This window comes from Poecilia latipinna, unplaced genomic scaffold, assembly GCF_001443285.1.
Source record: "Poecilia latipinna isolate Pla-1442-1.1 unplaced genomic scaffold, P_latipinna-1.0 Scaffold2787, whole genome shotgun sequence".
Taxonomy (NCBI): domain Eukaryota; kingdom Metazoa; phylum Chordata; class Actinopteri; order Cyprinodontiformes; family Poeciliidae; genus Poecilia; species Poecilia latipinna.
In genome coordinates, this window is record NW_015115403.1 from 33,164 (window position 1) to 42,029 (window position 8,866).

An 8,866-nucleotide genomic window follows, 5' to 3' on the forward strand; every position below is an offset into this window, starting at 1 on the left:
TTTTGAAATGCTCCCGTAGATCAAACACCTGTTTTTTTTGTTTGTTTGTTTTTAATTTATTAAACTTCGAGACCAAAATTTTTTTTGTTTTTTTTTTACAAGAGTAAATAAATAAAAAAAAATCACTTAAAATAAAACAGCAATTAAAGTGCAATTTGTTAGAAATAGTAATTTTGAAGAAAAGAGTGCAGCTGTGGAGATAAAATAAAGATAAAGAGCAACAACTATAAAAACAACTATAAAGTACAATTAAACGTTTATTAAAAGTTGCAGTTTTTGTCTTCTGTTGTCTCTCTACCAAATCAGAAGATTTTTTTTTTTTAAATTTTAAGATTCTTTCTTTTACTTGGATTTAATTGTTGTTCTGAAACAACCTCCTACAGTAGATCTATGAGAACAGTAATGAGCTTCTTCTTTAAACCAAAGGCAAGTAAATAACAGAGAAACCAGTCTGAATAAGTCCTAGTGAACCTAATATTACAAGGCTGGAATACATTGCAAGAGGCTGCAACATAAAAGCAGCAGCTGAGGCGGCATAAAAACACTCTACACATCATCTATGATTTAAGACATGATAAAAAGCAGATTGAAACTAGAAGTGCATAATTAATATTTATGATTTTTTTTTCTTTTTAATTTACTTATTTTCTTATTTATTGAGTCATTTGTTTATGTTCTTTGAAACTGATGATTATAAGAAATTCACTCCCCTGAGCTGAAGAAGAAAGATGTTCTGAACTCAAGATGATTTATTTTTTGGTAAAAATGTAAAAACAGCACCTCATAAATTACATTCATGATCATGTCTTGTTCATTTAAAAACAACAACAGAAGCTTAGGATTTCAGTTTTTTCTGTTACAAATGTGTGTAAAACTTTGCTGGTATTCTGCCAATGTCTAAAAAACACAATTTCACAATTGCAGTATTGCCATTAAATAAGAGATGTAATTAAAGTCTCAGGTGCGCCATCATCCTCCTACCACTTCCTGTCATCTTCTCCATCTTTTACGGCAGTAATAACATCCGTTTGTTGATCACATGACTAGAGTGATGCGAAAAGTGTTTACATTGCAGTTTTGTGAAACACACTAATTTCAATACGGCCAAAGCATTTTATCCAAAAACAAATTTTCCAAATTGCTGTTTCCATTAAGCAAATTTATTTTTGTAATTTAGATTTGTGCATTTATGTGGTAAATGGAAATGCAGCCACTGTGAAAAGCAATCGTAGATTGATAAGTCTGACTTGAGCTTTAGATAACAGCAGCTTTTAAAAGTATTTGCACTCTTTGAATTTGGGATCTTAAGAGACAAACCAACACAAAGTAAGTTGTAATTGCAGAGAGAAAAGAAAGATACAAGATTTTTTTAAAAACTCTTTTCCAAAAAAAAAAAAAACAGAAAAGTTTAGCATTTGTATTTTACCTACTAAGTAGAAACCATCCAGTCATTTGGTTGATGAAATTCAGACACTGCAGGTTTTCCTCTAATTGATCCATTGCCCTGACCTCTTGTTTTCTTATATTTTTTTTATGAATGATATATTTTATTCAACTGAGAAGGTTGTAAACAACTGCAGAAAAGTTTGAAGAAGTCAAATATTTTATGTTTTTCAGGAACCAGAAGTGGTACTTTGGTCTTCCAGACTGATAAAAACTGCTAACGCATTCTTTCTCCCTTAAATCTCTTTCTCCCGCCACATCCACTCCATGCACATAAGTCCCATCATGCAAGCTTTCCATTGATCTATACCAGAAGAGGAGCTGAGGTTCTTCAGTGGCCCTGATCCTGTGGTTCTTTTTAGCTTCCTGTGTGCTTTTATCCCAGAGGGATCCTTTGTTCTCAGCTTACAGAGTTGATCCTCTCTGTTACGTTATGTTCAAAGGCTTTTGTTTTGGTAGAGCGCATTTGATAAAATCAGATTTCCAGTTCTCCGTTTTACTGATCGCTGTGTCTGTGTCATACTCGATTAAATATGATTGCCTTTCTTTCCCGTTGCTTTATTTGTCTCGTATCTTTTTAGCTGCAAAAAGGGGGTTTTGTATCAAAATGCCCAAGCAAGGCAGTTTAGCAACATTTAGTTGTTGCTAAAAATTGCCATAAAAAAAACAAAGAGAGAATATGTAGCTTTAAAAACAGATAGCAAAATGACTGTCTTGTGTGGACACAATCCAAATGGATTTTTATCCATTTTGCCTAAGCTGCTTGCATTTCTGCCTACTTTGTTTTTTTGATTTCATGTGAAATTACATGGGACATTTAATGAGATTATAATTCAATGAACTAAAAAGTAAATAAACATGTATAGAGTTTCTCAGGGCCAACTGTACTTCAGTTTTTAGATATTTTTCTGTTCCGGCACACCTACATCAAATGATTGCAGTAACCCCTGAATATGTGACAAAGTGCTACAGAAGCCTGTTAAGGACCCATTTATCTAATAAAGGGAAACGCCTAAAACATGCAGGACAGCGAGTCCTAAAGACCAGGATTGAAAACCACTGACTTTGATTATAAATTTGACAGAGATGCTGATGTTGCAAAAGGTTTCTACATGCCCGTGACAATCTGTGCCAACCTGGATTAGCTGGAGATCAAATTACCTTTGCTGCAGCATCAGATGTGTAGGAAGGCAGCACAGGGGTGTCTTCAATGTCATTTAAATGGGATATGGTACACGAGTTCAGAGAAATTTTTTGAGACATTGTGCAAAAGTTGCAGGCCTGTAGCTAAAACAAATTAACCTAAACCACAGATATACAAGCCACGTATAAAGAAAAACGACCCCAGTTCTGTAACCGTAGCTCAAAATGGCTGAATCAACTCCTCAGTGTGCAGTAAAGTTCTCCAGAGTCCTGCTAATGATCTCATTATTTGACTCAGGAGTGCTGAAGCAGAGACCTTGAAGACCCCCTGCTCTAAAGCATCGACTGGTATCGCCGTTTTCCAGTTAACTTTAAGTTGCCTTCTTGGGGATTGTTTCCAACACACCTAACACACCTAATTTTTGTAAACTCAGTTTTTCAGAATACTGCGTCTAACGCCACCAAAGACGTTGGTGGGCTTACCACTTATAACACAAACATTGTCACAGTCATTGAGAACATGCTAAATATAACTAGGCATCTCAGGAAGTTTTGACATTTGAAAATTAAATGTTGGACATAGTCTCTGTTAATGGGAAGGACAAAAACATGCCAAGATGCTGAAATCTTAGCATTATGTTGTGAATTTTATTTTTTGTTATCTTTTTGAAAACTGTCTGGGATCGCTCCAAGATGTTTGTGCCTGCATGCAACAAACACTGACAACACCGTTTACGGTGAAGAAGAAAAAACACACATTCCCAAGTTGTAAAGTACTAAAATGTGAAAAAAATCTTTAGGGGTTTTCCGATATATGCTCACATAATATCTTAGTTTTCAGCACAATTAGTCCTCTCTGTTCATGCTTGTCTATTGGATGACTTCTCCCGTGAATGCAAATGCAATGTGAAGTTTCCTCTTGAGATCCTCCACTTCCAGTAACCTTGTGTGGTCTCCTGGGAGGACCAAGACAAAGACTTCAGCATAAAAAGACTGGAGAAAAAACACCAAACCGCAGCACAAATCCAAAATAAACAAGACACAGCTGGCCAGGTGAGCGAAGCTGAGCCTGGTCCACTGGCTCCTGCATTTTAGAATTCCCTCATTCATCTCTGGGAAAAGCTAACTCAACACTTCTGTGTAACACAATTACCAGTGAAAATCAAAAATACACCTGTATTGTTTAAAACTTTTAACTTTTTTAAAAACATGTTTTGCTTTAATTGAATATATTTCTTTTATTATCCTCAGCTGGTAAGAATCACGTATCTTTATTTAGAGTAATGCTTCATTGTTTCATTGTTGTGACTCAACATGGAGAATAAATGACTCATTTCTTAAATTTTTTCATGAGTTTAAAGAGCAGTCAATGCAGTGCAACAATAAGAGCTTTATTAAAAAGTCATGCTGACAGGGGGTGTTGTTATTATAGAACAATAATTGGAAAAACAATGGATACATCCCACTGAAGGCTTGCAGGGGGAGAAGATTTCATTAAAACTAACTCAGACAACCATTTAATATTAATAACTCTTGCCTCCCACTTCCTCCTGGTTTTGTTTCTTCCGAAAAAGAAACAACAACAAGCCTTTTCAATCCCAGAAAGTAGACACATGATAGACATTGCCTCTGACAAAGGACTGTTCTCGTCTTTTGTGCACTTGTAGTCTTCGTTTTCTTAGTTGCACCTTGCTAGCAACACTATCTTAGTTTGCCTTTAAAGCTGTCTTAATTCTTTGAGAAATAGACTCAGCAAGATATTGGAAACATTTCTCAAGATTTTAGTTCATATTGACATGATAGTTGTAAACACTTTTGGCTGGACAACCAAAAGAGACAAAAGAGTTTAATAATATCAGTGCTGTGGGGAAATGAACAAATAGCATCTGGATAGCCTACCTTAGCAAAACTATTGTGATAAATTATTTTCATATTCAGTCTTGAAAACATGCAGGAAAGATGCCAACAGGTGAACAAAATGTGTACCAAAACATTTCAGTACCTTTACACTTCAGGTGTAACAATATGCATAATATTTGGAAACTAGGAATGCACAATTAAAAAAAAAAAAAACTTTACCAAACCATAAATGTATTTTAAAGAATAAAGTTTTTTTGAGTCACTTTTATTTGTAGACTGATCTCTAACAGAGAAAGATATATTTTTGTTCTCCAAAGAAATAAAGTAAAATCAATTTTATTTAATACTAGTGTGCTGCACTAGAACTTATAAAACTTAAATGTTTTACTTTCAGCTAGATTTTCTTGGAGAATCGTGCTATTTCATAACTGTATTTGTAATACTACAAGGTCTTGTGACATCATGCTGCAATAAGTCTGAGGAGTAAAAAGGGAGAAGAGAATTACAGAGTTTACAGTTTTTCTAACAATGGAAAGTTGTAAGCCATAAGTACAGCTGCGAACAAGGATATTTTTGATGGCGCTTTTTATAAACAAAGGATTGGTAAATAAGATTAGTTTTCCACTCAGTGTTTTCCTACAACCTATTGACCTTCTTAGCGATGCATTGAAAAGACTTAATATATTTTTTACAGGGTCAGCAGTGATGACACTGCCAGCTGAAATTAAAAATTTAAGAGCAAGTGTATTTGAAGCTGCTCTGGTAGTGGCACTGGCTCCATGTCATATCCCCCAACATTATATTAAATTAACATAAAAACCTCTTAACTTTTCAAAGCCGCAACGTGACCAGAAATGGCAAACAAATGTGAGGCAGGTAAGGGGAAGTTAACTTCAGTCACTCTGGTGTGTCCACTTGGATTTTATGCAAGAGATTTTGACCATAAAAGCTACATGATGGAAAATGTAATTGGTTTTGAACCTTTAATCTACTAAAACAATAATAACGTTAAGTAACCCATGCCTGATATGCCTAACAATAAAGCCTGAAAGTGGGCAAACAGCCTAAAGAGATGCGTGATGAAGCTGGTTTAGGTGTGGTTCTGTCTTTATGTTAGAATTAGAAACATGCTCAAATTGAAGTTGACCATATTTTGCCCCTGCAATCGTGTTGTGCAAAACAGCTTCCTGTTTTCTTTTCAAACAGAAAGAGAAACTATTAAAAATATAAAACTGCTCCACTCAAGGAGATGAGCCGCAAAGGGAGATTCACAAAATGTTATCTGTTGTCTGAGAAGATTGGGCACTATTGATTAAAACATTGAAAAACTAATCCATAGTCTTCATCCAAAAACTGCAAGTAATTATTGCTTGCGCACATAAAAGTGAGAAAAATGTGTATTTTTTTTTAACGCTAACACATAAAAGCTTAAGAAAAATCTTAACATGAAATAAAAGTTGGCATGAAAACGACATGGCAATCCACATGGCGAATGCTGAGATCAGCGGGGAGGTTTAGTCATTAGTTTTCATTTCCTCTCTAATGTTAAGATGTCCCTTTATTAAAACAGCAGCAGGAAGAGATGAAGAATTGAAAGAGATTTACCTGGAGGCTTTCAAAGACAGTGATGATGTGAGGTCTCTAAGAAGGAAGCATGTTTTTATGTTGGTAGCAAACGCTGAACTTGATTAGGTTATCTTCTTCCAGCAGGAATGACAACCCGGAAATCAATAGCAGCACTGTAGCCAATTTCTGTGAGTGACACGGAGAGACAGCTGACAAGTGAATAAAAATTAGGCGTTTAAAAAAAAAAAAGGATGAGGCTGATGTTTCACTGCAATATGCATGGCCTGTGGTGTAGCATTGCTATCCATGTCAGAGAGCAAATGTAGCTTGAAATGGCATAAATATTGTATGTGCACAGGAAAATAAACACAGCAAGTACACATACAAAGAACAGCTTTTATTCATTGGAGACTATTTTTCACTTTATAAAAGGGAGGCAAAGAAACGCCTGGAGGCAGACAATGAGCACAATCTGTGCTCTCTCTTTCTTAGTGCTTCTCTGTCCTCACACCTGAGGCAAAAAATATCGACCGGTGTCCAATTTCATTTTGTGAATCACCGTACAGCTGTGCGATTCCTGGGGTGGACGCCCGTCTGGTGTTCAGGAATCCAACAATGCTGCCGCGAACCAAAGAGCGGCTGGGCTCCGCGTCTGCATTGTGTGTTGATGGTTAACAGCCTGGTGATGAAATGCAGACTGAAAGGAAAGGCTGGAGGCAGAACAGATCCGATATTAAAGCTGTTGCACTGGTTATTGAGTTTGCCTGGTTTCATATTTCTCCTCGTTATGGCAGATTTACCGTGGATTACAACATGTGGTTGAGGGACTTAACTTGGATTGGGGAGACAGGGAGGGCTTTGACGATCAGTAGGAGGCCACAGGCATTGTGCTGCACACTCCAAGAAATTTTCATCAAAATATAGCAAACTTCATTAATTTATCAGCTGAATAACATTTATAAAGCCACGTTTTCCGATTCTGCTTTTAAGAACCTTATTTTACATCTGGGTTTTTACAAATGAGGACATACTGCCAGTTTTAAAGTAAATTATATATATATATATATAAGATTGTTTTTTTGTACAGCACATTTTGTGTACAAGAAAATTCAAAGCACTTTACAAGATAAAACAAATTAAAGACAATGGAAAAAATACAATTTACTGTGTACAAAATGTACACCAAACATAATTCTTCCTAGAATACATAATGTAATATTTTCTAGTCATGTGGGTTTGCCATATTCCCATAAATATAGTCTCCATGTGTAGAACTGACATTGATAACTGAAATGATAATTTGAATACTAGATTCTCATTTGTTATCTTTAGATCAAATAGGAATCTAAGAGAAGTGCATTTTTGACTTGATATTGAACTGGTTGCTCATACTGTGCAGTTTCTTGTGATAACACCCTGAACACACAGGTTTTTGGAACCACATGTTGTTATCTAGGCACTTTGGCAGGCCTTCAAAAATGCAATGTGAAAGTAAAGCAACGTGAAAACTGTAGATTATCCTATTGCTTATAGGTTAAGATTGAAGTTTCTGAGGTTTTTTATGTCTAGTTCCTGTTTGTGCACAGTGTTCTTTTTAAATCCTTTCCTGCTTACTCCCATCTCTTAGTTTCTTTATCACCATTCGGTAATCCTTTTGTTATATTCTGTTTAATGATTGTATAGTTTTCTGGGTTTTTTTGGTGTTTTACATCATTACAGAGTCCCAGTGTTTCAGTCTTCAGATTCCCAAAACGTTGTTTGAGTTCTCACATTAGTCTCACCTGGTCCAATCACAGTTATCACATTTCCTCCCTCATAATATATTTATTCCCTTTGAAAGTTCCAGCTGTTGTCAAGATTTCCAGAGTTCTGCTTTGTGTTGCTGTACTCAGTTTCTGCTCTGATCTTTTTTTTTTTCAGTATTAAAATCCATTCTCACACGAACTTTGCCTCCTGCTTTGAATTTGTGTCTTTCATGAATAACAAAATTCTTCCATTGTTGTGAAAACTGGTAAAGTCAGACAGAAGCCAGCTAGGTCGACTTTCTGCTGCTGAAGTTTATTCTACATGCTGTTACATCATGGAGCGTAATTAGCTTTTGATGCACAACATTCCCATTTTGTTTTCATCTCTTTTTAAAAAAAAGAAATAACAGTGTCATACCTGCTGTGCTTTTAGACTTGAGGTCAGACTGAAATACTGAAACTATATCATGAGTTTATGGAAAATCTTTCAGCTGAAGGTTCTGAAACCAGAAGCATTCCTTCTCCATCACACCTGGATCAAATGACTGGCTCATTACCAGGTCTCTGCAGAGCTGAATGACATGATGATGAAGGAATTTTAGCCGTTAGATTCAGGTGTGTTGGCATGGAGATGCATCCTAAAGTTGCAGCAAAGCAGCTCTCCAGGGCTGGATTTGTCGCCTCAGCATTCACACATTTTCTCTATATGACTGACATAAGCTCTGGATCTTATTTGCTAAATTAGCTTTGAAGCAGTGCAAGAGTAAAGCTGCTGGTGGCTAAAAATAAAAACTGCCAACACTGGGACAATGCAGCTGGTCAAACGTATAAATCTGCTGTGTTGTGTTTCTTTTGGGATGGCTACATTGTTCTGAACAGATGTTTCCCCAATTAGATATTCCTGTTGACATTTCCAGTTCTCAGTTTAATTATAATAAGAGCTGGACAGGAAAGTTTAAATCTGAAGAAAGAATAATCCAAGATATCCCTTTAAATTCATGGGAAGTAGGATTGATATTTCAAACAGTTCCAAAGAAATGAAGTATTTGCTTTTAATTAGTTATACTGTAGACTTAAGTCGGCTTGATAAAGAACTATATGGGAACCTC

At 35.8% G+C, this 8,866-nt stretch overlaps 1 long non-coding RNA gene across 1 annotated transcript; it reads right to left on the reverse strand.

The window, feature by feature from the left end:
- Positions 1 to 6,390: 6,390 nt before the first annotated feature.
- LOC106939155 (uncharacterized) lies at positions 6,391 to 8,293 on the reverse strand. Its single transcript, XR_001422775.1, has 3 exons — positions 8,176 to 8,293; positions 6,813 to 6,902; positions 6,391 to 6,722 (listed from the first exon to the last, which is right to left on the reverse strand). It is a non-coding gene; the product is annotated as an uncharacterized LOC106939155 (long non-coding RNA).
- Positions 8,294 to 8,866: the final 573 nt, after the last annotated feature.